This window comes from Gymnodraco acuticeps, unplaced genomic scaffold (genome assembly GCF_902827175.1).
Source record: "Gymnodraco acuticeps unplaced genomic scaffold, fGymAcu1.1, whole genome shotgun sequence".
NCBI lineage: Eukaryota > Metazoa > Chordata > Actinopteri > Perciformes > Bathydraconidae > Gymnodraco > Gymnodraco acuticeps.
The window spans coordinates 1,973,693-1,980,268 of record NW_022990583.1 but is presented as its reverse complement, the minus strand read 5'-3'; the positions used below and the strand labels follow the sequence as shown (position 1 = coordinate 1,980,268).

Below are 6,576 nucleotides of genomic sequence, written 5' to 3'. Positions count from 1 at the left end.
CAGTTTGGTCGACCTTTTAGTAACAGCTTTATTCTATTTACACACAGTGACTCATGTCGAAGTTGCACAAGAAGCGATAACCATGCAACCATATGCATCAGCAGCAAATCATCTCTAATGGAGCCAGTGGGAGTAACGAGTTATTATAACAACATTATTCTCTCAGGAAGAGAAGTTTCTCTGGATAGATGACTCACTCTTCTCCTAAGGTATGCCATGCAGACACAACACACATGCTATATGATTAATACGCTGCATATAAACCATGGACATCCGAAATTGTGTATCACTAGCTAATACTCTTCTGGCCTTGTGGTAACGGATTCTTTAAGGAGCGCTCCTAAATAGTCTAAACTGGTATTTACAACAGTTGTTTGCCAGTCATGTTAAAAAACACGGAAGCCAATTTCTATGCAGTTTGAGCTGACAGGAAGAATTTTTTTACAAAACAATTGCTTGCAAGCTGTTTGGAGGAAAACAGTGTATGCACACAACTCATACTGCAACTTTTGATGAACTTTTCCTATCTGCTGTCTTAAATCTTATAGCCTACATATCATTTGGCATTGTTGTTATACAGTATGATTCAATATAGTGTAACTGAAATCGAGTTTTGCACAGCTCATGTTGGTTGGTTTTAAATCCCCAGTATGTTTCCGGTCCTAACAGCAAAGTGTGGAGGAATATGGCCCTCTAGTGACATAACCTTTAACTACAACCAGATTAACCAGCTGAACGACACCAAATTTGATAAAAGGTTAAATGACAAGAAATATGTAAACTCTTGTGAAATCAAAGCCCTAGTTATTGCTTATATAATATGCATTTAATTGACACAGTGTGAATTTGAGAGTACTATTGTATGGTTGCAACCATTTGTAATATGGTGCACAATTTGATAATTTGCAGTAAAACAATATATAGACCAAATCTTAGTGTTAGTGATTTCAGATCTAGACCAAAACTCAAAACATATTTCTGTTTTCATAAAACGTTGAGAAAGAGAAGTGCATGCATTAATAATCATACAATAAGAGTGTCTGTTGAATTTCTCATGGAATGTTACAGTCACAACAGCTGATGATATAATGGGACAGTCATTTCCTCTGTTTGGTGAAAATACCACAGACAGGACTGGCAGGGATGACATGGATGAGTGCCAAAATTCTTGGACACAAAACTGTCTGTTTAAAGAGTTCTCGGTGACTGGGCGGTTCTGTTACACACACAATCAGTATATTGAGATTCAAAAGTTCCCAGTGCAGCACTTCAGAACAAGAAAATATTCTGCTATATTATATTTGGGAGAAACGTGAATAAGCTACTTTAATGTCCGATCATATAAATTGTAGCACATTGTTTTATTTTTGCAGTACAGCTAATAAAATCTAAAGAAATAAAACAAGAACAAAGATAATGTAGTACGCTGATAACATGTTTTGTCACAGTATAAGGGAGAGTGACACCTGACATATTATCTTCCCACAAAAATTATATCTGATTAATAAATGAAACAGAGATTAGCAATCTCCACCTAGAGGTATTGACGCTATGAACAAATAAATAAGGAAAAAGCAGTATGGCGACGCAGTACAGTTTTGTGAGTGTTGGAAATAGTCTTGTGAAAGAATGTAGATTATGCTCACTAGGGCAACTTTCAAGGGCAGTCTCACATTTCAAGGCACTGGATACAAAGAGACGGGCGAGGGAATAGGTTGCAGCAGCTATGTTAATGATTTTGGGTGTAGGTTGGTCGCCTTTGCTGGGGGTAATCCTCCTGGATCTATCCCTAAGCCCTGCAAAGGCCACAGTAACCAAAGAAGGAATAGTCACTGGGGTGGTTGAGGTGGAAATGGTTTCCCACAAATTAAATTAAGAGGACAAACACCAGACAACGGAGTAACTGCATAAATGGAGAAAACAGATCCTTGCATACCTCCACAGTCTGCACCCCTCTTAAAAACTGCACCATGACCCCTCTGTTTGTGTGTGTGTGTGTGTGTGTGTGTGTGTGTGTGTGTGTGTGTGTGTGTGTGTGTGTGTGTGTGTGTGTGTGTGTGTGTGTGTGTGTGTGTGTGTGTGTGTGTGTGTGTGTGTGAGTGTGTGTGTGGCCTAGCATTACTATACTTGTGGGGACCTAAATCTGTTTACATAGTCACGTGTGGGGACTCGCCTCCCTTATGGGGACAAATTGGAGGTCCCCATGAGGGGAATCATTAATTTTAGGGTGAAGACTTGGTTAGGGTTAGGGTAAAGGTAAGGGTAAGGTTAAGGGTAAGGTTAAGGGTAAGGTTAGGGTTAGGCATGTGTTGGTTATTGTTAAGGTTAGGATAAGTCTCCAGGAAATGCATGTAAGTCAATGTCCCCTGAAGTGATGTATATGTGTGTGTGTGTGTGTGTGTGTGTGTGTGTGTGTGTGTGTGTGTGTGTGTGTGTGTGTGTGTGTGTGTGTGTGTGTGTGTGTGTGTGTGTGTGTGTGTGTGTGTGTGTGTGTGTGTGTGTGTGAGTGAAATAATGACATATATTTGCATGAACCTTATGCCCTCTGGTGCTTCTGTTTCTGCATTAAAATATTGTATTATTGACAAAGCAAAACATTATTTATAGACAAACAATCCAAAGCCCATGGTCACTGGTCCTTGCACCTCCCAACACAACTGAATAATGCAGAAAGTAAAACAAAAATAGGAAAACACCAGACAGTTAATCAAATTCTTAGCTGGCCTTCCTACTGAGAAATGACATGGTCCTTAGCGTCCAGGTGCCAGCTGTGCGCTCCTGCACAGGCCTCAGACAGTAACAGTGACATGCATAGGTTCTGCCTCAGATTTGCTGATGCTGGGCTGTGCCCCTGTCAGTCCAGCCGTCAGGATGAGCGATAGCAAACAGCTGGACAGTCTGGGTTCTGGGATGAAAGTGGTGTCATCCCCTGGTTAATTCCCAGCTGCTGTAGAAAGAATGGCAAGATGCAAGGAGAGGTTTTCACTCCATCGCTTCCCACCACTGTTCCTGCACTGCTGAGGTGGAACCAGAGAACACATCATCAAGAGATCAATCCACATCCATGTCATATAATGTCTACTAAAAGTCTGAAGGAAGGGTAGGCAATATTCATGGGGATGGCCAAAGTAGATGAAGAGGTATCAAAACCTCCTAATACATCGAGCAGTGATGTGGGAAACAAGTGGACAGGGAGATGATTAGATACCTTGTTCTTCCGCTAATGGGGAGACATTTGTCCTCTGGGACAAACGGTTAACTCAGGAGAGGCACCGAAGAATGCTTTGAAGTGAAAAATAAAAACGTGAGACCATGGACAGCTGTTGATTTATGACGATGACAAATCTGCATATAATCGGTGCTAACCACACAAGCCTAGCTCCTGGTTAAGATAGGAGCATCTCCCCTATTTAACAAACTTAATTAGAAGAGTGCGAAAGTGCTCATTTGGCAAGTTCACAGCTTTTTGTGATGGAATGCATTTTTGACTTGCATTGCAAACCCGTTTTTGAGCATGTGATAAAACCGCTCCTCTATTATATAATAATAGATTAATCAACTAATGTCTAATTAATAGATTATTGTTTTTGTATAGCAGCAGACTATGTCACAAGGCCAAACATTGTGCCTGAGGTTAAGTCCTACTGGAGTCAAAGCTGATGACAATGACTCTTATGACCAGTAGATGGCACTGCTTCCATTTTAATAATCTTTTTGTGCACTTGTGGACGCTACAGGTGCTATTTTTAGGAGTTGCCTCTCTGCAAACTGTAGTCTGTAAGTGCAGCTGTCGTAGCATTTACATGTTATGCAATAACAAGAAAATAATAGCTTATTTACAAGCACCAAGCTACTCGAGTGGCTTACACTCCTATTATCATAATTCCTGGTGCATTCATCTATTATAATAGCCCTAACATGATTAATTCAACACTAAAACAGTGAAATAAAAAGAAGAAAAATACTGTTAGAATAGAGTAAACATCACCGATTATTTAAATGCAAGCCAGTTTATTATCTGGGCTGTATAATGTTTTAATAAAAAAGGATATAGCACTAGTGAAAGTTAGTTTTGTTTCAGTTGTTTTAGGGAGAGAAAGGTGGTGCACCTGCTGACGACAGACAGTGACCCGAGCTGCCATGCCCACGTCTCTCCTTGTCAGACATATTCAGAGAGGACAGTGGAGTAGACAGAGTGTTCAGTCTGCCACTACCTTAGTTAGGATTTTATATATTCCCCTCGTTCGACCAAGTAGACTATTTATATCTCAGTCGTCATACACAGACCGCATCCTGCGTGTCCTCCAATCTGAACAACAGAACACACGTCAATCCCTCAACCCTGTCCTCAAGGTAGATAAACACCGTTTCTACATCTGATAATTAAGTATCTTTAACACACTCGACGTGATAAGTAGCCTATGCAAGTATACTTGTACAAGATGTTTCAAAACAAAAAATATAAATAACTAAATGTGAGCGAGTTTTAAGCGCAAATAACGGCTTGATTGCTTTTATACAACAGTTATAACCTGAACAGTAACACATAATAATAATAATTAACAATGCTTTTTATTTATGTATTAATAATTATTATTTGATAATGTTATATATTTAATGTTTTTCCACTTCCACCAAGGGTTTTCAAAATGTATGATTTTCAACTGTCAGGTTAGCTAAAAAGCTAAACACTTTGCTCACGGTGTAGGGTCGTCCATACCGGTAAGTTCTGCGGTCATAGGTGGTCGTTTTTTAAACAATTTATATTGTAAGTCCGCCAATAGCCGACCGGAACTGTGTGTGTGTGTGTGTTATGAAAATAATATGTGTTTTTGTGCGATGACTGACCAGCATTATTGCTTTGTGTGTGCAGACCGCCATACTTGCTGACGTAGCCTATGTATTAAACAGGTATGAAAGCACCTACCGTCCTTAAAGTGCAAGAGCCCTTATTGAAAAACTTAAATATCGGCTGCATCACCCTTGATCACAGGCCACTAATTAGTTGACTAATATCTTAATATAGCTATTAAATAACAAGCAGAAAAGGGTGTACTAGTATTGGGATTGTGAGAATTGTGATGTGGTCTATGTTGAACAGCAGTGAGTCCTATACTGTATGATTATAGCTATATACTTCTTAAAACGTCTCAGCACACTACTACCCAAGTATAAAGTAAATACAACTAATCCAACAATGTTTAATGCCTCAAAACATTGAACTGAGGTGCAAATCTTGTAAATGTACTTTGTTACTTTCCACAACCGATAACATTTGATGCTTTGAAGGTTTCTCATTTCTCTAATTCCCCTCCTCGACTCCTATCCTTGTGTCATAGTCCCGCCCACAGGAGATGCGAGTGGAGGAGTCGAGGAGGGGAAGCACCAGGGCCCTTTCTCATTTCTCTAACTCCCCTCCTCGACTCCTATCCTCGAGACTTAGTCCCGCCCACAGGAGATGCGAGCCGAGGAGCCGAGGAGGGGAACCGAGGAGAGAGGAGGGGAAGCAGCAGGCGGTTAGAGAAATGAGAACTCCTCTCCTCTGAGCGGTCATTTTAAAGAGACGTCCATTAATGATGACAGGAGGCACAGCAGCCCTCTGTCTGATGGACAGAACTGTGTTCATGACGACTTATATTTACTTTAATTAATTGACAGTACTGTATATTGAGACAATAACAGGCTACAGATGCGGACATATACACAAATATATATTTATATATATATTTATATAAATACTCTCATAATAACATAACACTATCAGAGACAGAATATATCCCCCCCACCCCTCTCTGTTCGCTACAATGGGGAACTGAAATTACGTCCCAAAAGTTTTATTTACAAGTATTAAAAGTAAGCAGGACACCAAACCAACTGAGACCTGTCTGTCCGCTGCATCTACGCACGCACACGCACACACACACACACACACACACACACACACACACACACACACACACACACACACACACACACACACACACACACACACACACACACACACACACACACACAGTACATTTTGAATATTTCATGTTGTAAATTATGTTACAGTTAATTACAGTTATGTATGCAAATACTACATTTTGGATTCCACAACAGTTTTGCATACTTTGTTTTTACAGATACTAAAAACAGGCACATGAAGACATGAACATGCAAGGGTAGAATCAAGTGAGGAGCTTATTATATATATATATTTTAGATGCCAGTAATACAAGTTAATTGGCAGTGCAGCCATGTGCAGATGTTTATATTATAAAGTGATTATGGATCTAGGTTGTTATGCTGGACAAAATATCCCTCCAACAAAAACTTTTAGCAGATGTGTTACATTGGAAATGGCTCTTGTATGATGGCTTTGTTGACCGGCGCTCTTTCCACCGGTGTCATATGGTGACAGCATTTCAATCTTCGCTGAGCAAGGTAATAGGAAAGCACAACAACCACAGAGCTTTCAGTGTACACATGACATTTACACTTTGACAGCAACACAAGAAAAACACTGCTCATACATGACATGAAAGCCTTTCACGACCACTCCAAATGACCCTTCAGCCGTCTTTCCATTTTATA

General features: G+C 40.0%; 1 protein-coding gene across 1 annotated transcript in view; it reads left to right on the top strand.

Annotated features, from left to right (window-relative positions):
* The first annotated feature begins 81 nt into the window (after positions 1-81).
* hdac9b (histone deacetylase 9b) overlaps positions 82-6,576 on the top strand; it is a 39,440-nt gene continuing 32,945 nt past the window's right edge. The window contains exon 1 of the mRNA XM_034228386.1: positions 82-209. The gene's annotated coding sequence lies outside the window, so the exon portion shown is untranslated. The remainder of the gene's footprint in view (positions 210-6,576) is intronic.